A 27,893-nucleotide genomic window follows, 5' to 3' on the forward strand; every position below is an offset into this window, starting at 1 on the left:
GTTAAAGGGAGTAATTACATATGTATAGTAGCTTGAATAGATAGAGGGGGGCTGGTAGCTAGACACGTTTCGTGGTTCACGACCACTCATCAGGAGCAGACAAGTCATGTTTCTGAAATTGGGATATAAAAATGGGTCAGAAAAGGTTGAAGTGGGTACAGGGGGCAGATAACCCACTGCAAGTTGTTATAATTACTCACAGGTAGCATAGGTAGATGGTGGTTGGTCAGATGTTATATTAGTTTCATCATGACCTGTTATGTTTTTGATCTGTGGTCCATGTTTTACCTTTTTATTTTTGTTAACCTACTCCCGGAATTTATACCTATGCCTCAGCCTGGGTTGTTTGTGGTTGGCTCATCGGTGGGGCCGTCTGGCCTCTGCTTTTTCCGGGAGCTGCGATGCGCACTGTTGGCCTTGTTTCCCCCCCACCCACCATTGTGGTGGGCGTGGGGGGTGGGGCTGGCCGCCACTGCACATCGACGTCACGCCACCCACGGTGTGGGCGTGTGCTACGCCTCATGGCGCCGCTGCACCCACTGCGTTGTTGTTTCCAAGCTCGCGGGCTTTTGTGGGTTCTCCCCGGCCGCTGTCGATCAATGGTCGCCATCCCGCTGGGGCCCCTCCCACTCACCGCCCAGCGTGCGTGACGTTGGCTGGCTTCCCCGCTGCGTCGCCTATATATGGGTGCCCCTGTTCGCCTGGGGTGGTGCGGTGCTCGAGGCACACTACTGTGTGGTCGGTGTCCCCCTTTTCACATCATTTTACCCACGTTTTACAGGTAATACTCTCTTCACTTCACTTCATCACTGCTATTTCCTTCCCCTTGGTTTTACTGGATCCTCACGTACAGGTCTCTCCTTCCACTTTTCACCCATCACTTCTTCACTCCCATTCACCCACCCACTCTCAGGCTCCCCTCTTTCTCCCCTCTCCCCCCCCATCCCTTACCCCCCCCACCCCCATTTCCCTCACTTTTTTATATCCCAATTTCAGAAACATGACTTGTCTGCTCCTGATGAGTGGTCGTGAACCACGAAACGCATCGAGCTACCAGCCCCCCTCTATCTATTCAAGCTACTATACATATGTAATTACTCCCTTTAACAGGATTATGGCCAGGAATTAGGCAGACATTACCCTGCAATAACCGTTTATCTATCCTGACACTTGGTGGCCCCTTGTTCTTATCCAGCTATGTTGTTTATACCTATGTTTTTATCCATCCTACCTATTATATCTGCTGTGATAATACTAACGATCTTTATGCTGATCTTTGGCTATCTATGCTACTATCCATTGCAAGACATTTTACCCAATGTTAATCCAAATATTGCTTGATACCATTGTTTGTATAAACTTTTAATAAAGCCTTTTGATCCACCATTCATGTGTCGGTTTGCAAACCATTGGCTTCGCACAAAGTCCCAACTTCTTCTCTTACTCGCTCGCTTTTGCTTGTGAGTTTTTATATTATATTATAGTCATAGGGATGGAAATTTGCGACTCTTCCCATCGCAATTTCATTTAAAGTCCCAACTCCCCTTCCCCTTGTTTTCTCACCTTCTAATATATGTTTGGAGTTTAGAATGTAATGAAAGTCAGTGGATGTGCTTTTGTATTTTGCTTACAATGATCCACTCATGATGCAATGTAGTCATCTTATAATGTCTTTGGGCTTTTAGTTAGGTTACTTTTACTAACACCGATAACAAAAAAAACCCCCAAAAAAACAAAAAAAGACTGCACTGCTGAGAAGTCATCAGGTTTACAGAAATAAAAGTGTTATACCGCCTTCCCTAACCAAATATGATTACATCGCATTATATTTGACCTTAATATATCACATTATATTGTTTGTGATCATGCGGAGTCTTTCTTTTCAGATTTTTCTTGTACTTAAATCGTTCGAAAATGGTACATATTAAACGAAAATCGTTCATTCTGCTCCTGTACGAGAAAAATTTTGGAGTTTGTCCATTCGGGAATGTTCATACAAATATTCGGGAATCAGCAGTCAAAAGTTGTGTACACACTATACGAAAATCATATGAAAATTCTTTGGATGAACGCCCGCTTTTCCTATAGTGTGTACAAGCTTTTACTAAACCCACAACAGTAAAATCAGTCCGTATATGCAGTAAAGCATGCTTGTTTTACTCACTGTGGAACCTACGGGGTTAATCCTTTGCATTGTGTATAAAGGCTGTTTGATCCTGTCTCTCTGATCCTTCTCTTCTTTCACTGTCTCCAAAAAATAACCTGATATTTACAGAGCCAGGGGATGGGCTGCACATGCTTAGTTTGGTGTGCATTGTTAGAGAGTTTTTTTTTTTTCTTTTTTTAGTAACACTTTTTTAGTAACACTTTAATAAACCAATTACAGTTACTGACTGTGCTTGGGTGCCTGAGAGAAGAGAGGAGGAGGAGGCACAACTCCAAAGAGGCAGGATGTCCTCTAGGGGGCAGCTTAAGGGCAGCCACCTTATTGCATCACACCGCAGAGCTCCGCAGGTGCAGGGCCCTGCTGACTCCCCACTGACTTTCCTTGGTGTAGGCCTTTTTCGACACGTGTGCAGCAGATCACACCATTGCTGTTTGCAACCTATGTCTGAAGCGGATCAAGCGTGGCCAGAACAGCAGCCGCTTGGGCACCACATGCTTGACCAGACATATGATGACCTGCCATGCAGTCTGTTGGCAACAGCACTTGAAAGACCCACATCAAAGAAAAAGGCGGACTTCTCCTTGCTCCTCATCTGGGATCTCCAACCCCTCTATACCTCCAGTCCTCTCAAAAACCTGCACTGAGAGGAATGAAGGTTTAGCAATAGGTGTCCCAAGTACTTGCAGCCAATCTGCTAGTAGTACACCACCATCTGATTTTAGCAGGCAAATTTCCCTACCCCAGTTGCTGAACTGTAAAAAGAAATTTGGTCCCAGCCATCCACATGCTCAGTGTCTAAATGCTTGGCCAAATTGCTAGCACTGCAACTGCTGCCTTTTCAGCTGGTAGACCCTGCCCACTTTCATGAATTTGTGGAATGTGCTGTACCTCAGTGGCAGGTTCCAAAAATCCATTTCTTTTCACGGAAGGCCATTCCGCTCTCTACCGGCACGTGGAAGGCAATGTTTTGGCCTCGTTGGACAGGGCGGTCAGCAGTAAGGTGCATATTACCACTGACTCGTGGTCCAGTGGGCATGAGCAGGGATGTTACCTTTCCTTCACGGCGCACTGGTTAACTCTGCTGGCAGCTGGGAAGGATGCAGGACAGGGTTCAGTGTTGTTGGAGCTTGTTCCACCACCACGCCTCCAAAATGCTAGTGGTGATTCTGCCACAGCTCTCTTCTCCACCCCCTCTTCTTATTTTTCCTCTTTGGCCTCTTCTGCAGATTTGTCCTCTGAACCAGCAGTGCTCCGTAAGCATTCAAGGGGCTGCGCAAACAGTCAGGCTAAAAGATGCCATGCGGTGCTTGAGTTGGTCAGCCTAGGGGACAGGGGCCACATTGGGGCAGAGATTCTGTCAGCTCTACAGGGGCAGGCTCAGAGGTGGTTGACGCCATGCCAGCTTCAGCCAGGAATGGTTGTATGTGACAATGTCACCAACCTTCTCTCCGCCTTCCGACAGGGACACTTGACCCATGTTCCATGTTTGCAACACATCCTGAATTTAGCAGTGCAGAGGTTCTTGAGCAGGTACCCAGGCTTACAGGATCTCCTGACGCAGGCCAGAAAAGTCTGTGGTCATTTCAACCGGTCATACAATGCCAGTGCTCGGCTGGCTGACATTCAAAGGGAATGCAACCTGTCCACCAACCGCCTCCTTTGTGACAGGCCCACCAGGTGGAACTCAACGTTGGCAATGCTGCAGAGGGTCATCAATGAGTTTCCTTTGCGAGTATGGGACAGGGTCGGGGGAGCTTGGCTTATTTTCGCCACGCCAGTGGCTACTGATCAAGGATGAATGCACTGTCCTGTCACCATTTGAGGAGGCCACAAGGATGGTGAGCAGTGACAATGCATGCATCAGTGACACTGTCCCTTTAAGCTTCGTGGAATCATGGACAGGGCACCTGAGGCAGAACAGCGGGAGGAAGAGGAGGACTTCCTTACCGCTCAAGGCCCCCTTTATCCAGATAGCATTCCTGAGGGCCCACCAAACACACAGGAACAAGAGGAGGAGGAAGAGTTTGTCAGCATGGAAGTGGAGTATAACACTCAGCAGCAGTCTTAAAGGGATGGCTTTCAGTCCCCAGAAACCAAAGGAGTAGTACGTGGCTGGAAGAAGGTAGTTACAGATCATGTAATCCTTAGTGACCCAAAGGACTCAGAATCGAATGCCTCTGCAAACTTACGCTGCATGGCCTCCCTGATTCTGCAAAGCCTATGAAAGGACCCTAGGATTTGTGGTATAAAGGAGAGGGGTCATTACTGGCTGGCAATCCTTCTTGATCCACATTACAAGGGTAATGTTGCAGAACTCATCCTGCCTTCGCAGAAGGAGAAGAGGATGAAACATCTTCAGGAGGCCTTGAAGAAAGGTTTGTGCAACGCATTTCCAGACCCTGGTAGGTTACAATTTCCTGGTGCTGGACAACGTGTTGCTGAGGCTTCATTCAGTCAGAGGAAGAGCGGTAGAGAAGGTAGCCGGCTGACTGATGCCTTTAAACAATTTTTCAGTCCTCAGCGCCAAGGTCTGATTGGTTCAAGAAACCATCGCCAGCGTCTGCATTACATGGTGCAAGAATATCTAGGGGCAGGAGCAAACTTGGAGACCTTTCCAACAAACCATCCACTGGGTTACTGAGTCTTGAAGATGGACCACTGGCCAGAACTAGCTCAATATGCAATTGAGCTACTGGCCTGTCCTGCATCCAGCATGCTTTCTGAATGCACATTCAGTGCTGCTGGAGGGTTTGTAATGGATCAAAGTGTGCCTGTCCACAGACTCCGTTGATAGGCTCACATTCATAAAAATGAATCAGTCTTGGATCAGCAGCTATCAAGCACCTGATGCTGATGTAACTGATTGAATTTGCTATGGATGTGAGAACCCTTGAAGACTGCCTATGCTGACTATCTTATTCCTCCTCAATCTTGATGATGCTAGCTTCCAACAATATTTTTGGTTTAGGACACCACCACCAACAACCAAGGCCCAATTTTTCTGCATCTATTTAACAGGGGCATGCAATTACAATTTTTGATCCAATAGTTCACAGCAGGGCCAGTTCCTGCGCCCAACAAGAGTATCTGTGAGGGGTTACAGTGTTGTTGCACCACCACCACCACCCAAGGTCGAATTTTTCTGCTCCTGTTTAACAGGGGCATGTAATTACAATTTTTGAAATAATATTTCAACGCAGGGCCCGTTTCTGCACCCAACAAGAGTATCTGTGAGGAGTTACAGTGTTGTGGCACCACCACCCAAGGCTCAATTTTTCTGCCCCTGCTTAACAGGGGCATGTAATTACAATTCTTGATATACTATTTCACAGCAGGCCCGTTCCTTGGGGCCAACAAGAGTAACTGTGATGGCTTACAGTGTTGTGGCACCGCCACCACCACCACCAAAGGCCCAATTTGTCTGCCTCTGTTTAACAGGGGCATATAATTACAATATTTGATATAGTATTTCACAGCAGGGCCCGTTCCTGTGCCCACTAAGAGTAACTGTGAGGGCTTATAGTGTTCTGTTACCACCAACACCTAAGGTCCAATTTTCTACAGAGTATATAGGGCAGGCCATATAGTATACATACTGCTGTTCAGAGTATATAGTGCCTGGGGTACCCCTACGCCATTTTTAAAAAAAAATTGGCTGAGGGGTTCCCCTTAATATCCATACCAGACCCAAAGGGCCTGGTATTGGACTGGGGGGAACCCATGCCATTTTTTACAATGATTTTCTTCTATATTGCCGTGACCCAACAATACATTACAGCCGCGAGTAGTTTTAAATGACCTTTTTTCCTTTAGAAATTTCATTTTGCTATGGTATTGTTCTAAACACAGGAAAAATGTGCTACTTTAAAGGCATACTAAGGACACCCCCGCAGGCACGATATTTAAAGGAATATTTCATTGTTATTGTTTCACTTTAAGCATGATGAAATCACTGCTCCCGAAAAAATGCCGTTTTTAAAACTTTTTTTTGCATTGATACATGTCCGCTGGGGCAGGACCCAGATCCCCAAACACTTTTTATGGCAATTAGCACTTCTGATTTTTCACGTTCGTGTTCCATAGACTTTAACGGTGTTCTCATGTTCAAACAAACTTTGCTTCTGCTTAAACCCTACCTGCTATATCTGCTACTGGAGCCCTCTTTGCTCACCTCCTAGTGGAGTGATCCTAAGGACCGTAAACCTTGTATTAATAAACAATAAAACCCATCTCTACCATCAGGAGCTCTGGTGAATACCAGAAAGTGCTTAGACCCCGCCCCTTAGGTGAGGTCATGTCCCCACAAGGGAGAACTGCTTGAGTATTTATCCACCTGACCAGTGGGAGCCCCCTACTGCAATAACTACTGGTCATTGAGCGAAGTCCAGGCTAGGCCCGGTAACACAGGTGAACAGCTGGATGCATCTCAAGGCTGGTAACACAGGCAAGCATCTGGAGGATTTTCAGGGCTGGTAATACAGGTGAGCAGCTGGGAACACAGAGCAACTTCACTTGCAGCACAGTACCAGTACCTGGTAGAAATTGGAGAAGTGCCCTCCCCAGTGATTGGGTCTTCCATGGAAGCTGTGTGCTATTGGGCTCCAGTTTGGCTGCCCACATGTCAGGACTAAGAAAGAAGAACCATAAATCTGGCTGTAGATCACATGCACAGCCACCTTTGCCTCATCAGGTGCGGAGTAGCTGAAAGCAGGAAACAGGGAAAGATATTGAATCATTCAGTCGCAGCTTATTAACCTATCAACTGGAGAACTGATAGGGCTTCATTCAATTTAAGCTGAGTGTGGGCTGAAGTTTGACATTTCTACTCTACAATTTATTGTCTGAGGTGCTTGTAATTGCACACAAAGATTTTATAGCAAATTTCCTGGCAAATCCTTTGTGAAGAAAAGTAAAGAATCTGACATACAATGTGTGCCCTTCTCGCAGGAGACCTTAGGTCCTGTCTTTCTTGTGGGTTATGATCAGCCATCTCCCCACTCCTTGCTTTTCCTAGGGGCAGGAAGCTAGGGCTTATGGCCAGCTAAAGATTATAAGTTTTGTTCTTGAAGAAAATATTTTCTCTGGTTTAGAAATAACACATTGTCTTTCTAAATTTGACTTGAGATACACTTGGGATCAAAAAATGTAGAGCAAGGAAACTTTAGTTGTGATTGGTTACTGAACCACAATGATATGTCCATGTTATCCAGCTGTCAGTATTATGAAATGCGAACGCTTATAACGACATGCACAAATAAGCTGTAATAAAATTTCTGGTACGAAGCACAGGTTGACAGATTTCATTTTCATTTTCCCCCTTCTGTCAGACCTAACACTAATCTCATTAATTCTAACCGTGTAACAAAAGTCAATGAAAATGATCCTATCATATGACTCAGTCAATGCATGTTTCCCAGGCTCCCTTGTTTCATTATCCCTCCCAGCATGAGGCAAATGTTTCCATTCTGACAATCATTTCTGCACTAACAATATCCAGAACAAGTTTCAGGGAGCTTGTATTTGCCCATTGTTGTCACATTTTGGTGTAATACTAAAATGATTTTTATGGGTAAGAATTCAGCAAAAGTCAACATTTAAATGAAAAAAAGTGATAAAATCATTTAAGAATTCAGCTCCTTAGACATTGATTACAATACAAACACCGCTTTCTCCAGTATCCCAAGGAAGATGAGCTTTGGTGATAGCAGCATTTCTTCAGCAATTCATAAAATTTTAATTAAAAAACTTTGTAGGTTTGCTGACAGAAATACGGAATAGTCTATAATGCATTTCGTAGCCTTTGCCCCTGTTCATCTAAGTCACGGGAGACAATAATTTAAATAAATGGATAGCCCACCCACGTTCTATAAAAGGGTGGGCTCACAGCAATCATATTGTCAGTGTGTGTTAGACCTGTTAGGCAGAGCTGATAATTTTGTGTATTGAGTGATACTTTTTTTTTCTTTTTCATTTTAGTTTTAGTATTGATATATGTCCCCTTTGATAGAGCTAAGCTTCCTATGCCTTTTGTTTGACAATGGCTTGCTTTTAAGCCCTAGAAATGGCCAGTATTGAAAAGCAAGATTCTCAGCCCTACACCCAAAGCTTTTTTAAAGTGTTCGCTGCATTGTTTGCAAACCTTGAGCAAGCTTTGCAAAATTGTTAGCAAACCAAACCCAGAAAAACCCAAGCAGATTCTCTCATGCCTGATCCCAACAACTCCAAGTCTATACTTTGAAGGAAAGTTCCATTATATACAGATGCTGAGCTAAGCATTCAATCCATATCAAGCCAAATATATTTGGACCACAGTGATCGCCATAATTTCTGTTATAGACAAGTCTTACTTTAAAATCTCCCCTGCAAATCTCTTTTGCATAGAAAAGAAAACTGTCACTTAAAATATGCTAAAAGAAAAATAGAATCACGGTAAACCTATTAAATCATGAATGATAATTAGTCAATATGTGATCCACCAGTGCTCAAAACTTATATATAAACCTTGATAATTGATTGTGAAAAAATCCACCAGTGCTCAAAAATGTGATCGATAAAGTCCATCCGTATATGCGATGGCAGCTCCAAATGCTATTAGAAAATCGTGCTGAATCCACCACCAAATTTAGAAGAAATCACTTCTTACCAGATAACCGTGATCCCCCATTACAGAGAATCGGGGAAACATGTAGTATAAAACACAGATTATTCCAATATGCAGTGGGCACATTCAAAGATCTTCAGACCACCACGTAGGGGGACACAAAGTGAGGATTTTAAGTCAACTCGAGTCCCAATGGATCTTTTCTATGGACACTCTTTACCCAAAGGGCTTAACATCGAGTTGCTTTCTTAGCGACTATTAATCTTCTGCACCCCATGCGATTATGTACACCGGGTCACACATCCTCTAATTTTCTAATTCTTTACTGATTTTCTTATATACTCTCCTGTTAGTTTTACTTATATATTTTTTTATCTTTTTGTTTTGCTATATTGTTATTACTGTCATATATACATATTTTAATTTTAGTGTATTTACCTTATGCATTCCCTTTCAGTGAGCCTGTGATATTCCCCGATCTCTAGTATCTTTTTGATATCTCTGCTTATTCCATATATTTTTTAAACAATTTTTTATATTATCCATTACTTTTGACATTTATTGGATGCCCCCTCTCCCGCTGGACTAACCATTAGTATTTTTTTTTTTTGCTAATTTTTGCATTCTCGTTTTTACTGTATACTTGCCCCTTTTTATACACTATTTTAGTTTGCTATACGTTTCCCAGTTTATTAATTTTTTTCCCAGGACTACATATATTAGGTGGCTGCTATGCACCTTGCAGTGTGCTTGCTGCGCCTCTTGGCTGCCTTTTATTAAGCATGATAATGACTACCAGTGCCTCTTTTAATATAAGAGTGAGACCTCAACAAAATGGCCGAGGGACTCATCCAGTGCTGGATTCACCCAGTGCAGTGGCGGGCTTCGGGAAAATGGCCACTGGGCGTTCATTTTTGTAGTGGCAGGCTTCGAGAAAATGGCCGCCAAACGCCCATTACATAGAGACCATATAAAAGCATAGACTCTTCACCCCGTGTTATCCTCTGATGAAGTCACGTGACGTGACGATACACGTCAGGATTGGAGCACGGGAACTGTCACAGACTGACGATAGGATACGAGCTCGGTGCTCGTGGATGTTTTTTACTATAGCCTTCTGCTAAATGTAAGTGTACCATGTTGTTTTTAACTTAATAAACTGATTTATATACGGGATCACGCTATGTGCACTCTCTTCCAACACTCCACATATATTCATCCCATTGTGACGAGCACTGAGGAAACAGGGACAGTTTGAAGACACCCTTTTGAGGTATACAAACTCAGCGTTCGTTGGATTGACGCCCACACTCATTTTACAAAAAGTGAGTGCATCCCCCTTCTGTGTCCTGTCCCTTTTTCCACTCTGGCTGCCACGGAGTTATACTATATACTGTCTGCTTATGTTTTTTATATACCATCCTGCACACCCACCACCCGAATCGCCTGAACTACTGGATGGGACCCTTGCCTGCTGGTGATTTGTTATTGGATTACAAGCTGTTGTCTTGCAGCAGTAAGGTGAGCTGCTTGCGAGCACAGAGGTGTCCCCGCTGAAGACTTTTTTCCCTTCCCTGTGGCTTGTGGACTTGCCTTTTTGGAACTGATGACTCATTGTTTGAGCACTTTGTACTACAAAGTGGTGGGACTGTTCACCATTTATTTTTATTTTTTTTTGTTTCAGTATTTACAATATTTTTTATGTGCTAGTATGATACTAGCCCTTATACACATGGACTTTTTTTGATTTATATATTTTTATTTGGTTCAATTTTTTTTGTACCCACACTGTATTTGTCACTCATTTTATAGCTTTTTATACGTTTTAGACAATTTTGTTTCTTCAGTTTATTCGGATTTAGTGCCCATGAGACTGCACTTTATTACATTTCATTATACTTTTATATTTTGTCTAATTTTTTCATTTTGCCTTTTTTGGAACTGATGACTCATTGTTTGAGCACTTTGTACTACAAGGTGGTGGGACTGTTCACCATTTATTTATTTACTTGGAGTCACCAATAAGTGGTTTTGTTTTGTTTAATTTTTTCATTTTTCATTCACCTTTCTATACATTTGAGTTAGCCCCTTCCCCTTCCTCTTCCCCCCTTCCCCTTCCTCTTCCCCCCTTCCCCTTTTTATCACAGCGCAATCACCACTCACTTTATTCAAAGATCTTCAGACCACCACATAGATGGTACTTGGCCTCTCATAGGGTGGAGACCATCATCAGAAGTTGTTCCAAAAAATATAAGCAGGCTGGGGCTTCTGGTATTGTATTTCGGCACTCCCCAGGTGCCCCCTTTATGGCCAATGAACGCTTCCACACTACACTCCTATCTCACTTCTCCTGTCTGCAGAGACACTCCCACCTGATTGCTAATCATCACTCACACTGGTGGACTTTATTTTTCACAATCAATTATCAAGGTTTATATAAAAGTTTTAGTTTTTTTTATAAGCACTGGTGGATCACATATTGACTAATTAATATTCTATTTTTCTTTTAATTTATTTTTACTGTGTTGGTGTTATACAGGAGAATTGCAGCTTCTGACAAAGTTTTTAGTACTTGTAATTTATTTAATTTCTCATAGCGCAGTTTTTTTCCAATTTTTCCACTTAAAATATGCTCTTTCCATACAACAAAGTCCAAAAGCTACCTCTGTGCAATGTTTCAAAGTCAATGTATCTGGAAGGAGATTTAAAGTAAACTACAAAATACATTAGGGCTATTTGTTATCTGCAGAATTTGATCTGATTTCCTGTTTTAAAGCATTTCTAGAGGCTTTTTTTAATGAAAATAATAAACATGTTATACTTACCTGCTTTGTGCAATAGTATTGCACAGAGTGGTCCCTAACCTCCTCTTTTGGGGTCCCCTGCCTGCACTGTCTGTTCCTCATCTTCTGTCTTGGCCCCAAATCATGCCATTTGAAATGGGGGCAGATATGCGGGCTCAACCCGAGCTGAGCTGGGCTGTGTGTGTCCATAGACACACACATCATGGCTCAGTCCCGTCCCCTGCTCTTAGAATTTGAAGATTTAATTGACAGGGGTAGGAGCCAATGGCTCTCACAAGATATATCCAACATATAGCATGTACATAGCAAAAATGACACCCCAAAATACATTCTGCTCCTTGTCCCGAGCATGGCGATACCACATGTGTGAGACTTTTACACAGCCTGTCCACATACAGAGGCCCAACATGCAGGGAGCACCATCAGGCGTTCCAGGGACATACATTTCAAATCTAATTTGACTACCTATTACACTTTTGTGAGGCACTGATGGACACTGTAGTGGCATGGATGTGCCATGGATGAGCACTGATGTGGCATGGATGAGCACTGATGTGGCATGGATGTGGCACGGATGTGGCACGGATGAGCACTGATGTGTCATGGATGTGACACAGATTAGCCCTGATGTGGCATGATGTGGTATGGATGTGGCACAGATGAGTACTGATGTGGCAGGGAAGAGCACTGATGTGGCATGGATGTGGCATGGATGAACACTGATGTGGCATAGTTGTGGCACGGAAGAGAACTGATGTGGCATGGATGTGGCATGGATGAGAACTGATGTGGCATGGATGAGCATTGATGTGGCATGGATGTGGCATGGATGAGAACTGATGTGGCACGGATGAGTACCGTTGTGGCATGGATGTGGCACGAATGAGCACTGATGTGGCATGCATGTAGCATGGATGATCACTGATGTGACATAGATGATCACTGATGTGTCATGGATGTGGCATAGATGTGGCACGGATGATCACTGATGTGGCACAGATGATCACTGATATGGCACGGATGATTACTGATATGGCATGGATGAGGATGGGTGAACATTAATGAGCCATGAATAGGAATGGATGTGCCATGGATGGGGATGGATGAGCCATGGATGGTGATTAATGAGCCATGGATGGAGCATGGATGAGCCATGGATGGAGCATGGATAAGTCATGGATGGAGCATGGATGAGCCATGGATGGATGGATGAAACATGGATGAAGCATGGATGAGACATGGATGGAGCCTCCATGAGTCACGGATGAGCCATGGATGGAGCATGGATGAGCCATGGATGGATGAATGAGCCATGAATGGAGCATTGATGGAGCATGGAAGGATGGATGAGCCATGGATGGAGGATGGATGAGCCATGGATGGAGCATGGATGAACCATGGATGGATGGATGAGACATGTATGAGCACAGATCTGCACTATGGGAACTTCAGATCAAGCCCACAGCGCTGCTGCACCCAACCCCCCCCTCCTCACACGCTGTACTGATCGGCGTGAGGAGAGAGGAGGAGCCAAACCGGACATGCTCTGGTTTGTTTACAAGTGATCACGCCATTATTGGACGGAGTGATCACGTGGTAAAGGGCCACTGTAATTGGCCCTTTACCCTGATCAATGATGCTCCAGGTATGGGAGACACGGACATTCCTGGGTGAGTGCCCCATAGGGCGCGCAAGAGCACGATTCTAGGAGGACATCATAGTACACCCTCCCAGTTGTGTTATCCGAGCACGCTGTAGCCATCATTCGGCTATGGCCCGGTCAGCAAGTGGCTAAAGGCACAATAACCTTTCTACCTGCGCCTTGTGTTTTTCACCTGCATAAGATGTGCATTGATCATATAGCTTCATAGTGTGGTTTGTCGCCCTGTATGCACAGCCTATAGTAGTGTAAATTCTCAATTCCGGGGTCAGAAGTTTCTGTTTATGTTGAAATACGAGGCCCTCGGCATGGCACTACACAGGTTAACGTACGACCTCTGTCTGTAGTGTGAGAATCTGCACTTCCTGTAAAAAACTACAAATCCCACAATCCCTGGTTCTTTTAGTGTTCTGTAGGTGAAAGCTACACATTAATTAGATCTGACACAGACACAAACAGGCAGAGTGTTCACAGACTAGGGATGAGCTTTCTGTTTGGGTCGAACATGAGTTCGACTTGAACATTGGCTGTTCGCCCGTTTGGCGAAAACTGAATATTATGGGCCATTCGCGCCACATTCGAGCGCCGCGTAACGGCCCATAATGCACTGCGGGAGCGCAGTGCATTGTTGTGTGATGATTGGCCAGAGGATTCACCATGACCTGTATGCTTTTCCCAATCACAGCGCCCTCAGCTAAGAGAGCCTTAATTGGCCAAAGACAGGGTGCCTTTAGCCAATCATGGCTCAGGGGGACTAAGTCCACACCCCCACACTATATAAGGCTGCCTGCACATCGGCCTCATGTAGTGTGTTGCTGGCGTGGACAGAGAGAGAGTGTCATTTAGATTGAGCAGGCAGGCAGATTATTCAGTTAGCTGCAGTGTATTTAAATTTTATATATATATATATATATATATATATATATATATATATATATATATATACACACACACACATATATATATATATATATATATATATATATATATATATATATATATATATATCCACTATATCCACTATATCCAGTTTAGCTAGATCTGACTGCAGTCCATTACTGGTGTACTGTTTCTAATATATATATATATATATATATATATATATATATATATATATATATATACAGATAGTCTCATATATATATGTATCCACTGCATACAGTTTAGTTATATCTCACTGCAGGCTGTTCCTGGTGTACTGTTTCTAATATACTTCAGGCAGGCAGGTGATTCAGTTAGCTGCAGTGTATTTAATATATATATACAGATAGTCTTGTGTATATATATATATATATATCAGGATGCGGGTATGGAGATCGAGATGCTAAGAGGGCTCCCCTTGTGGCTAAGTGCAGCGCATTGCTGGATTTGGGAACAGAAAGCGCGGTGCCCAAAGAAGCACGATTGGCCAGGTGCTTGTCTGCAGTCCAAGGAGCTCAGCCACGGAGGGATGGTTTATGCTGGCAAAGCAGAACTTGCAGTGTCCAGGTAAAAGGAGAAACCAGGAGACAGGCCGGGGGTCATACATGGGTAAATCAGTCCAGAGAGAGTACAGTGGCGAGCAGAGGTCATGCACAAGCAGGGTCCAGGTACAAGCCGAAGGTCAAGCCGGGAGATCAGGATGCAGAAATGGAGTCCAGAAGCAGGCCAAGGGTCAAACCAGGAGATCAGGAAGCAAGGTCAAGGCAAGCCGGGTCACAACGGGTATCACAGATCAGGAAGCAAGGACAAGTACACAAGGAAGCTCAGAAGATAATCCAGCAACATTCTGTGGTCACAGGCTGGTTTAAATAGGGCCACTGGCGCCAGCGTCAGTCACGCCACTTGTGCGCTGTTGCGCACGCGCCGTATTGCACATGCGTGTGTGCGGTTGCGCGCCATTGCCTGCCGTATTGCGTGTGCGCCAATGCGCTGGCGTGCGCCAATGCACGCTGATGCACGGCACACGCTCGTGCACATCTCAGGATCATCCATGGGCGTCCATGGAGGGTCTGGGCAACATTGCCAGTACTAGGACGGCCATGTCCCTGACAGTGCCCCCCCAAGGGGCAGCTTCCAGATGCCCAACCTAGACCATCTTTCAAGGTGCCTGTTACGGAAATTCTGTAAAAGTCTCGGAGCATGAATATTAGCCAACGGTTCCCAAGAATTTTCTTCTGAAGGATACCCCTTCCATTTAACAAGAAATTGAGTCTGCCTACCTCTTTTCCGGCAGTCCAGGATGGCTTCGACTTCATATTCAGTGTCATTACCTATGGTGACTGGTGGAGGTGGCGACTCTTCTCTTCCCGAAAATGGACCTGGCACCGCTGGTTTCAGTAGGGAGACATGAAATACCGGATGGATCTTGTAGGATGTCGGCACAGAGAGTTCAAAGGCCACAGGGTTCACTTCCCTCTTGATTTCGAATGGACCCACAAACCTTGGACCAAGCTTCCTGGAAGGACAAGAAAGTTTGAGATTAACAGATGACAGCCATACCTTGTCACCCACCTTGTAGATAGGGTTCTCCTTCTTTCTTCTATCATAGTGTCTTTTGAAGTCTTCCTGAGCTTTTCTCATGGTTCTTTGGAGAACTTGGTAGTTAGCTTGGAGAAAAATTATTCTATCCAGGACAGCTGGTAACGGAGATTCAGGAATGGTGTTGGGTAGAAACGACGGGTGGAAGCCATAGTTTGCCCAAAAGGGTGACTGCTTGGTGGCTGTGTGAATGGTGTTGTTATAGGCAAACTCAGCACAAGGTAATAAAGAGGCCCAATCATCTTGGGGGAAGGAGCAAAAGCATCGTAGATACTGTTCCAGGGTTTGGTTTGTCCTCTCCGTCTGGCCATTACTCTGGGGATGATAAGCAGAGAAGAGGCATGACTCAATTGACAAGATTTTGCAGAGATTTTTCCAGAAGCCAGAGGTGAATTGAACCCCTCTATCGGATACTATATTGTCAGGAAGTCCATGTAGTCTAACAATCTCCTTGATAAAGATTTTTGCAGTATCCACGGCAGAAGGTGTACCGAGCATGGGTAAGAAGTGGGCCATTTTTGAAAGTCTGTCTACTACTACCAAGATTGTAGTGAAATTTTCTGATGGAGGGAGATCAACTATGAAGTCCATAGAGATATTCTTCCAAGGCTTCTCTGGAAATGGTAAGGGTCTTAACAGGCCCCAAGACTTGGTTTTGGGACCCTTGTTACGTTGGCATACCAGAGAGGAGTTAACATATTTTTTGCAATCAGAACTTAGCAAAGGCCACCATAGGTAATGTTGGGTGAGATCAATAGTCTTCCGGACCCTGAAATGCCCAGCCAGCTGATGGTCATGAAATCTTTTTAAGACCTGTAGTCTGACTTCCTGGGGAACAAAGATTTTGTCCTGATGCCACAGGAATCCTTTGTGTCTCCTTAAAGTTGTGCTTCCTGGTTCCGTACACTGGAGAGAGGCTTGAACAATAGATGCTTTTAGGTCAGGCTGAATCAGAAGAAAGTTCTGAGAAGACAGAATTGTACCGGGAGTGGTTTCTTCAGGGGTATCTGGAAACATCCAAGACAGAGCATCTGCTTTTCCATTCTTAGATGCAGGATGATAAGAGATATGAAAAGTAAACCTTGAAAAGAATAACGCCCACCGCGTTTGGCACGGTCTTGAACATCTGGCAGTCCTAAGGTATTCTAAGTTTTTGTGATCTGTGAAAATCATGATGGGATGTGCTGCACCTTCAAGTAAATACCTCCATTCCTCCAAGGCTGCTTTAATGGCCAAAAGCTCCCGGTCTCCAACATCATAATTCCTCTCCGGTTGAGAGAGGAAGGAGGAGAGGAAAAAGCTACGGGATGTAATAATGATTTAGGGCCTTGCCGTTGAGAAAGAATAGCTCCCGTGGCCACTTCAGATGCATCAACTTCTAGTACATAGGGTAATGTGGGATCAGGATGCTGCAGGACTGGTGCTGAGACAAATACTGTCTTAAGTCTGTCAAAGGCTGCTTGAGCCTCTGGGGTCCACTAGAACCTGGAATGCAAACGGGTTCGTTGGGTAATAGGAGATATTATGGCTGAAAAGTTCTTAATAAACCTTCTATAGAAGTTTGAAAAACCGATGAATCTTTGGATGCCCTTTTTGTCTGAGGGAGTAGGCCAATCCAAGATCGCTTTTACTTTATGGGGATCCCTGGCCACTCCTTTAGTAGAAATGACCAAACGCAAGAAGTGGATAGTTTCTTTTTCAAAGTCACATTTTTCAGCTTTCACGTACAGTCCATGCTTTCTTAGAATAGTTAGTACTTTTTTCATGTGCACTCGATGGATCTCCAGGGCGCCTGAGAAAACAAGGATGTACTTCAGATATACTATGAGGAAGTTGTCAAGATGGTCTCGAAAAATATCGTTCACAAAGTGCTGGAACATGGCTGGAGCATTGCAGAGTCCGAACGGCATTACCAGGTACTCGAAATGTCCGAAACAAGTTCGGAATGCCGTTTTTCACTCATCCCCCTCACGGATGAGCAGCAGATTGTAAGCACCTCGTAAATCTAGTTTGGAAAAGACTCGGGCAGAATGGAAACGTTGGGAGAGTTCCGGGATGAAGGGGAGAGGGTAGCGATTTTTGATGGTAATCTTATTCAACTCTCTGTAATCTATGCAAGGTCTTAGAGTCTTCTCCTTTTTCTCAACGAAAAAGATGCCGGCACCGACAGGGGATGAAGAGGGATGAATAAATCCTTTTTCCAGGTTCTCATCGATATAGGATCGTAACGTTTCAAGTTCAGTCTCTGATAAAGGAAAGATACGGTCAAAGGGAATTTCGGAGCCTGGAAGCAACTCAATAGAGCAGTCATAGGGACGGTGTGGTGGAAGAGAAAACATCCAGGAATTCTTGATAGGTAAGGGGTACATGAGGATTGGCACAAGAAACTGGTTGTATGGATAGGCAGCTGGTGAAGTCCATGGGACTAGGGACAAAGCAGTGCTGCTGACAATAGGCAGATGAAAACTGAACTTCATTCTTGAGCCAGTCAATGCAGGGGTTGTGTGCTCGAAGCCATGGGACACCCAAAATGACTGGAAACAGGGGAGAGCACAACACATCATACTGGACCTAGAACCCGTAAGCAATGTTGGAAAAATAAGAATAAAAATAAGTCACCAAGACAACCATATTGGAAGAACATGGGTAACAGGAATAATCAAAGGCCATATAACAAATCAAATAGCCAAATAGGAGAAGCCCAATACACACCTATAATAGGATTAGACAAGATAGTTACCACCGCTCAAGGCTATTTGGGTTCAAATCTCCCGTCCTCCACTATGTGAAAAAATGTGAGAGCCCCAGGTGCCGGCAATTGTTGTTCCAATGGTATGCGTGCAGGAGAAAAATCTGGACAGCCGCACTCCGGAATAGGTAGGTAGAGTAAAATCTTCTTTATTCAATAACGTAGCATAAAATCAGTACATGGCACTGTTTGAAATAATACAACATAACCGCTAACGCGTTTCACATAGCCATGAGTAAGCGCTCTGGAAGAGCGTGAAACGCGTTAGCGGTTATGCTGTATTATTTCAAACAGTGCCATGTACTGATTTTATGCTACGTTATTGAATAAAGAAGATTTTACTTTACCTACCTATTCCGGAGTGCGGCTGTCCAGATTTTTCTCCTGCACGCACACACCTATAATAGGTATGAAGTCCTAAGAGATCAAAGAGATCAGGATCAAGAGAGGTCTTTTTTGGACTATCGCAGAAGCGAGAGAACCCCACCAAGATTTGAACAAAAAACAAATGCAGAAGCCCAAACGAACGAGGGGATGCATAGGAGGATGCAAAACGCAAAAGAAAAAGAGAGTGATTGGGGAAGGTATTTACAACTTAAGCGGAATTGAACTAACAAGAGCAGAACTACTAACTTTGGATAAGGGATTAAAATATGCCCCCAAGCGTAATTTAAATACATTTGAAATGTATGTGGACATACAAAAGTTCAAAAGAAAACTCAACAAAAATATATGATGAACCAAGCTCCAAGTGTGAGGTATGATATAAATCAGAATCAGAATCACTGTTTAATCCACCAGTTTCGAATAACGAACATATAGAAGTTTTTAATCAGATGGTCACACAAGACTTGGAAAAACTGAAAATTAGAAGAATAAGTAATCCCATTGATATTAAAAAAAGAATTAAGGAATTGGACGAAAACAAACAAATTATAGTAAGACCCGCGGACAAAGGGGGAGCAATCGTGGTAATGTCCAAAGATTATTATTATAAATAATTGCAAGATCAACTAAATGATGTAAATACTTATATTAAATTAAAGAGCAATCCTACCAGGGAATATAAGAAAGAATTATCAGAATTAATAACGAGGGGATGTATGAAAAATATTTTAACCAAAAAAGAAGCAAAGTACCTGGTACCAGAAACATGTAGGATCCCAATAATTTACACTGTTCCAAAGATTCATAAAAACCAAACAGAACCCCCAGGAAGACCTATTATAAATGGGATCCAATCTATAAATGCGAGAATAGGACAATATGTAGATAAATTCCTACAGCCTCTAGTACCACAATGTCATATTTGAAGGACACCAAACATCTTATACAGATAGTAGATAATGTGAAATTAAAACCAGAATGCAAATATATTATAGCTACAGCTGATGTATCATCACTGTATACATAATAAATCATGAGGACGCTATTGCAGCCACAAAATGGGCGATGGACAAATACAGCATTCTTATTTCTAAACAAAAACGATTTATATTGAGGTGTCTGGCGTATGGATTGCAACACAATTATTTCTGGCACAATAATGAGTACTTTAGGCAATTAAACAGAGTAGGAATGGGTGCTAAGTATGCACCAAGCGTTGCCAACATTTTCATGGCCAAATGGGAGGAGCAAAAGATTTATTCGAACATGCCAGAAGATTTAGTCCTATACCGTAGATTTATAGATGACTGCGTTGTAATATGGAAGGGGGATGAAAGGAGCTTAGTTGAATTTTTCGATAGGTTAAATAACAATCAGAATAATATTAAATTGACCTATGAGATCAACGATAAAATTATACATTTTCTAGACCTCACGATACAATTAGAGGATAATTCCATAAACACCAAAACTTTTTTAAAGCAGTGGAAAGAAACAGTTATATCCCGGTGGATAGTTGCCACCATGATTCATGGCTAATAAACATACCTAAAGGCCAAATGGTACGGTTAAGGAGAAACTGCTCAGATGATCGCACATATTTGGAACAGGCAAAAGTATTGGGAGAGAGGTTTATAAAGAAAGGTTATAATGAAGACTTCATAGAGGAGAAAATTGAGGAAGTATTCCAAATTCCAAGGAATACACTCATTCAGGATAAAGATAAAACAACTTCTAAATCTCGCAACATCTCTCTTGTATTCAACTATAATATTCAGCACAAAGAAGTGCAACGAAATTATTACTAAACACTGGGCACTTCTTAAGGCAGATAAACAATTGAATGCTATATTACCTGATAAATCTTTCATAGTATACAGAAAGGCACACACATTAAGGGATAAGATAGCCAAAAACATCAAGGAACCCCCAAAAAGATCTGCTGAATTATCCTTCTTCCAGGGAAAGGGATTCTTTCCCTGTAAAAGATGTTTTGCGTGTTATAATACCAAACGAGGAGGGCAGAAATGCAATAGTTTTGTATCAACCAGCACTAAAAAGGAGTACAAGATCCGTGACTTTATTTCTTGTAGAACTGAGGGGGTAGTTTATATGTTGGAGTGCTCATGCTCTCTTCAATATATAGGGAGAACCAAACGCCCCATGTAGAAGAGATTGAGGGAACATATACAGAACATCAAAATTGATTTCCCAAAACACAGCGTGTCACGACATTTTTCATCCCATCACAACAAGGACCCCACGTCACATAAATTTTGGGCCATAGAAAGGTATAAACCTCATTGGAGAGGAAGCAATAAAATACAAGAACTCAATAAAAGTGAATCCAGATGGATATTCGAGATAGACACTTTTACCCCCAAAGGCCTAAATATCGACTTTGATCTTAACTGTTTTATTTCCGATTTTTTATATTTTAATAAGTTTATATATATATATATATATATATTGATATTTGTAACCATTGAATACCATTTTACATATACTATTTTTATATACAAAGTTTTATTTTCCCCAGTAGTGCAACTAGATGGTAGGAACATATACAGTGGTTTGACATATGTGTCATGTTAAGGCGCTCCATGAAATAGTAACAATTAATAAATCGGAAGTTAGAAGGTAATTTCATTTTTATTTTTATTTTTATATTTATTTTTATTTTTATTTTTATTCTTTTATATTTTTATTTTTATTTGTATTTTTATCTTTATTTTTAGTTCTATTTTGTATTGTGCAACATATTTGAGATATTTATTTCTGTGTATGGGCATTTTAGTATTAGTATTCACCCAGGTATAATGTATGAAAGTAGTAGCTTCTGCATATGTATATGTATGAAATAAGTATAACCATATGTTTGGTCACTAGATGGAGTCCGTAAGGAACTTATATAAACCTATATAGAGGCAATAGGTTTGCATACCCATGTAAGTAATTGTAATTATACAATTGACCAATAGAGAGAGTCAATAATATTGTATCCTACGAGAAATGAACTAGTATTGTTTTTAAGATATTATTAATGTAAATGAGTGGATCGCATTGTCTATATTGTTTTTAATGATCATTTATTGAATTTGATGAGCTGTTTTAAATAATAAAGTGAAAGCGCAGAATCAGTATGATGTTTTATCAACCACCGTAGTCGCTATGGCAACCGGCACGCTATAAGTATGGAACCCGACTGTCACATGGCTACCCTTGATAAAGTCACGTGACATGTGACGCAACGCATCGGGAGGAGCCAAGTGACGTCATTCCTAGTGCTTTGATTCATACTCGCCATTCAGAGCGAGGAGGTGATCGCGGTGGGCGGCTGACTGCTCTATGCGCTTTCATACGATACCTATACAGTGAGTGCACCTTGTTTGTGTTGCCATGATGCTCTAATTGAAAGTTCACTGCGCAATGAAAGTTTCTTTATATTTGTTTGCATGAACGAAATTTAATTATTGGAGCTAAAACACCAGTGGATCACCAAGAACTCAGTGAGTCATTTCAAGGTGTAATTGGAATGTAGGCTGAACTCTATTAAGGGAGAAAATCAATCTACCAGTGATTACTCTACTCTGCTTATGTTCCACACTAGCTGGTTTTACTTAAAAGATAATATATGGACTTGATATTTATATACATTTGGGACCACTATATGAATGTTTTATGAAATACCATCAAACGTATATTGGTTTAGTAGTAATATAAGCTATCTTAATTAATTATCACTATCTGTGTACACATCATTATCCAATCATTTATTACTTTTTTAGCACTGAGTTTGTTAGCGTACATATTATTAATTACATATTTAAATTCCTTTGAGTGGTATCAGAACACTATGGTAGAGGTGCAGCTTTATACACATTATGTAAAACAATTTGCTTGAGGGAAAAGTGCAATAACAACACACACCACTAATTTTTGAATAATAATATTTTTTTGATATCATTTTAATACCTAATCTTATCACTTGAATTTTGGAATTATCACGTCACCTATAATAGATTTTAATAGAAATTTATATTTTTGTATCACTATAATTATAAATCACGACATCACTTTTACATTCCATTAGCGCTTTAGTTTACTATAATTTTAACAACACAACAAAGGGTATCAGTTCCTTATGGTCAGACTTGGTTGTCATTAAAATTGGCAGGGTTACAAGAGTAATCAGTCCAGAACTGGGTAGAGATCCATTAGCCAAATGAACTGTTAACTGTTGCTTCTTAGTAACAAGGGGAATTCCAAGTCTCTTGGCCAGGGCTGTAGGGTGTGCAGAGCATTTTTAGCCATAGCTGTACGTTGGGGGTTGTCGTATAACTGGGCCATAGCCCTTAAGAAAGAATCAACGGATTCAGTAATGGGGCTTTTCTGCTCTAATAGTCCATGGGCACAAGCCTGAGGGTCGGCCAACAGTAAGCATATAATGAAACCAACTTTAATATTCTCAAGAGAAAAAGCCCTTGGTTGAAGGGCCAGGTATAGCAGGCAGGCATTTTTAAAGACCCTAAACTTTCTTCGGTCCCCCGAGAAGCATTCGGGAATCGGCACACGTGGTTCAGGAGGTGGACCCAACACTGTGAGAGGAGATTCCTGAGGCAGCACATCAGACGAGGTACAGGTGGGGGTGGAGCTTGGATCAGGAGACACAGGATCTGAAGGTAAGTGTTGCAGACGACCCTCTAATTGAATGTAGGCACCTTGCAGCTTCTGCACTGCTTGGGTAAGTGCAGAGAACTGTAGGCACATAGCCTCTATAGGAGAAGCGCCTCTGTCAATCTCTGACATGGCTGGATTATACTGTCAGGATGCGGGTATGGAGATCGAGATGCTAAGAGGGCTCTCCTTGCGGCTAAGTGCAGCGCGTTCCCGGATTTGGGAACAGGAAGCGTGGTGCCCAAAGAAGCACGCTTGGCCAGGTGCTTGTCTGCAGTCCAAGGAGCTCAGCCACGGAGGGATGTTTAATGCTGGCAAAGCAGAACTTGCAGTGTCCATGTAAAAGGAGAAACCAGGAGATAGGCCAGGGTGCGCGTGGGTGTGCGCCGATGCGCGCCGTATTGCGCGCACACCGATGCGCGCCGGCGTGCGCCAATGCACGCTGATGCGTGGCGCACGCTCGTGCACGTCTCAGGATTATCCGTGGGCGTCCATGGAGGGTCTGGGCAACATTGCCAGTACTAGGACGCCCATGTCCCTGACATATATATATATCCACCGCATACAGTTTAGCTATATCTCACTGCAGGCCATCCCTGGTGTACTGTTTCTAATATACTTCTGGCAGGCAGGTGATTCAGTTAGCTGCAGTGTATTTAATATATATATACAGATATCTTGTGTGTATATATATATATATATATATATATATATACTGTATATAGTTTAGCTACATCTCACTGCAGGCCATTCCTGGTGTACTGTTTCTAATATACTTCTGGCAGGCAGGTGATTCAGTTAGCTGCAGTGTATTTAAAATATATATATATTTATTAAATATAAATAAATATATATATATATTTTATAGATGCTTTCTGCAGCATGATGGAAATAAGGCTTAAGAAAGAGTCTGCTCCTATGTGGCAGTGTATTTGCTTGGGTAGCTTCATTTTCTTTCGTTGTGAATCTTATATATATATATATATATATATATATATATATATATATATATATATATATATATATATATATATATATATATATATATAATATATATAATATATATATATATGTGTGTGTGTGTGTATATATATATGTATATATATATATATATATATATATATATATATATATATATATATATTCACTGCATACAGTTTAGCTAGATCTCACTGCAGGCCGTTCCTGGCGTACTGTTTCTAATATACTTCTGGCAGGCAGGTTATTCAGTTAGCCGCAGTGTATTTTATATAGCCGCAGTGTATTTTATATAACCATAGTGCAGTTGCTTATACTTTTCTGGTGGTAAATACAGTACACCCATAGTTGTTATTACACTTCTGTTGGTGTACACAGCACCGTGCACCCCTAGTGCAGTTGCTACTACTTTCCTGGTGGTGTACACAATACATACAGTGCACCCATAGTTGTTATTAAACTTCTGTTGGTGTACACAGTACGTGCACCCCTAGAGCAGTTGCTACTACTTTCCTGGTGGTGTACACAGTACACAATGCAGTGTAGTGTTTTTTTGCTAAACAAAATTTACAGCATGTCCAGAAGGCTACCAAAGAGAGGCAGATGCAGAGCTAAGCAGGTGCAGGGCGCTGCTGACTCCCCGCATATTTTGAAAAGTTCTTTGGTGTGGGGCTTTTTGACACATGTGCAGCAGATCGCACCATTGCTGTTTGCAACATATGTCTGAAGCGTATCAAGCGTGGCCAAAACAGCAGCCGCTTGGGCACTACATGCTTGACCAGACATATGACGACTTCCCATGCAGTCCATTGGCAACAGCACTTAAAAGACCCACATCAAAGAACAAGGCGGACCTCTCCTTGCTCCTCATCAGCTGGGTTCTCTAACACCACTATACCTCCAGTCCTCTCAGAAACCTGCACTGAGAGGAATGAAGGTATAGCAATAGGTGCCCCAAATACTTGCAGTCAATCTGCTATCAGTACACCTCCATCTGATTTTAGCAGGCAAATTTCCCTACCACAGTTGCTAAACTATCGAAAGAAATTCGGTCCCAGCCATCCACATGCTCAGCGTTTAAATGCTAGCTTGGCCAAATTGCTAGCACTGCAACTGCTGCCTTTTCAGCTGGTAGACTCAGCCCCCTTTCGTGAATTTGTGAAATGTGCGGTACCTCAGTGGCAGGTTCCCAAATGCCATTTCTTTTCATGGAAGGCCATTCCGGCTCTCTACTAGCATGTGGAAGGCAATGTCTTGGCCTCGTTGGACAGGGCGGTCAGCAGTAAGGTGCATATTACTGCTGACTCATGGTCCAGCGGGCATGGACAGGGACCTTACCTTTCTTTCACGGCGCACTGGGTAACTCTGCTGGCAGCTGGGAAGGATGCAGGACAGGGTTTAGTATTGTTGGAGCTTATTCCACCACCACGCCTCCAAAATGCTAGTGATGATTCTGCCACAGCTCTCTCCTCCACCCCCTCCTCTTCTTCTTCCTCTATGGCCTCTTCCTCTGCAGTTTTCTCCTCTGAACCAGCGGTGCTCCATAGGTGTTCAAGGGGCTACGCAAGCACTCAGGCAAAAAGATGCCATGCAGAGCTTGAGTTGGTCTGCTTAGGGGACAGGAGCCACAATGGGGCAGAGATTCTGTCAGCTCTACAGGGGCAGGCCAGGAATGGTTGTATGCGACAATGGCACCAACCTCCTCTCCGCCCTCTGACAGTGACACTTGACCCATGTTCCCTGTTTGGCTCACATCCTGAATTTGGTGGTGCAGTGGTTCTTGAGCAGGTACCTGGGCTTACAGGATCTCCTAAGGCAGGCCAGGAAAGTCTGTGGTCATTTCCGCCGGTCATATAATGCCAATGCTCGGCTGGCTGACATTCAAAGAGAATGCAACCTGCCCAAGAACTGCCTCATTTGTGACATGCCCACCAGGTGGAACTCAAAGCTGGCAATGCTGCAGCGGCTGCACACACAGCAGAGGGCCATCAATGAGTACCTATGTGAGTATGACACCAGGACAGGGTCAGGGGAGTTTGGCTTTTTTTCGCCACGCCAGTGGCTACTGATCAAGGATGCATGCACTGTCCTGTCACCATTTGAGGAGGCCGGATGGCCGGATTGAGGAGGATGGTGAGCAGTGACAGTGCATGCATCAGTGATACTGTCCCTCCTGTCTTCCTGTTGGAGCACACGCTTCGTGGAATAATGGACAGGGCACTTGAGGCAGAACAGCGGGAGGAAGAGGAGGACTTCCTTACCTCTCAAGGCCCTCTTTATCAAGATACTAGTATTCCTGCAGGCCCGCCGATCACACAGGAAGAAGAAGAGGAGGACGAGGAGGATTGTGTCAGCATGGGAGGTGGAGAATAACACTCAGCATCAGCAGCAGTCTTCAAGGGATCGTTTTTAGTCCCCAGAAACCCATGGAGTTGTACGTGGCTGGGAGGAGGTGGTAAAGGATGATGTGATCCTTAGTGACCCAGAGGACTCAAGATCGAATGCCTCTGCAAACCTACGCTGCATGGCCTCCCTGATCCTGCAAAGCCTGCGAAAGGACCCTAGGATTCGTGGTATCAAGGAGAGGGATCATTACTGGCTGGCAACCCTTCTTGATTCACGTTACAAGGGTAAGGTTGCAGAACTTATCCAGCATTCGCAGAGGGAGGAAAGGATGAAACATCTTCGGGAGGCCTTGCAGAAAGGTTTGTGCAATGCGTTTCCAGAGCCTGGGAGGTTACAATTTCCTGGTGCTGGACAACGTGTTGCTGAGGCTTCGTTCAGTCACAGAAAGAGCAGTGGAGAAGGTGGCCGACTGCCCAATGCCTCCAGGCAATTCTTCAGTCTTCAGCGCCCAGGTCTGGTTGGTTCCAGCAACCATCGCCAGCATCTGAATTCCATGGTGCAGGAATATCTAGGGGCAAGATCAGACTTGGAGACCTTTCCACCAGAACATCCACTGGGTTACTGGGTCTTGAGGATGGACCATTGGCCAGAGCTTGCTCAATATGCAATTGAGCTACTGGTCTGTCCTGCATCCAGCATGCTTTCTGAACGCACATTCAGTGCTGCTGGAGGCTTTGTAACCGATCACAGAGTGCGCCTGTCCACAGACTCTGTTGATCGGCTCATATTCATAAAAATGAATCAGTCTTGGATCACCAGCTACCAAGCACCTGATGCTTATGTAACCAATTGATTTTTCTATGGATGTGGGATCCCTTGAAGACTGCATATGCTGAGTGAATATCCTATTATGCTGAGTGACTATCCTATACCTCCTCAATTTTCATGATGATAGCTTCTAAGAATATTTTCGGTTCAGGGCACCACCACCACTACCTAAGGCC

Source organism: Aquarana catesbeiana, linkage group LG01 (genome assembly GCF_042186555.1).
Source record: "Aquarana catesbeiana isolate 2022-GZ linkage group LG01, ASM4218655v1, whole genome shotgun sequence".
NCBI lineage: Eukaryota > Metazoa > Chordata > Amphibia > Anura > Ranidae > Aquarana > Aquarana catesbeiana.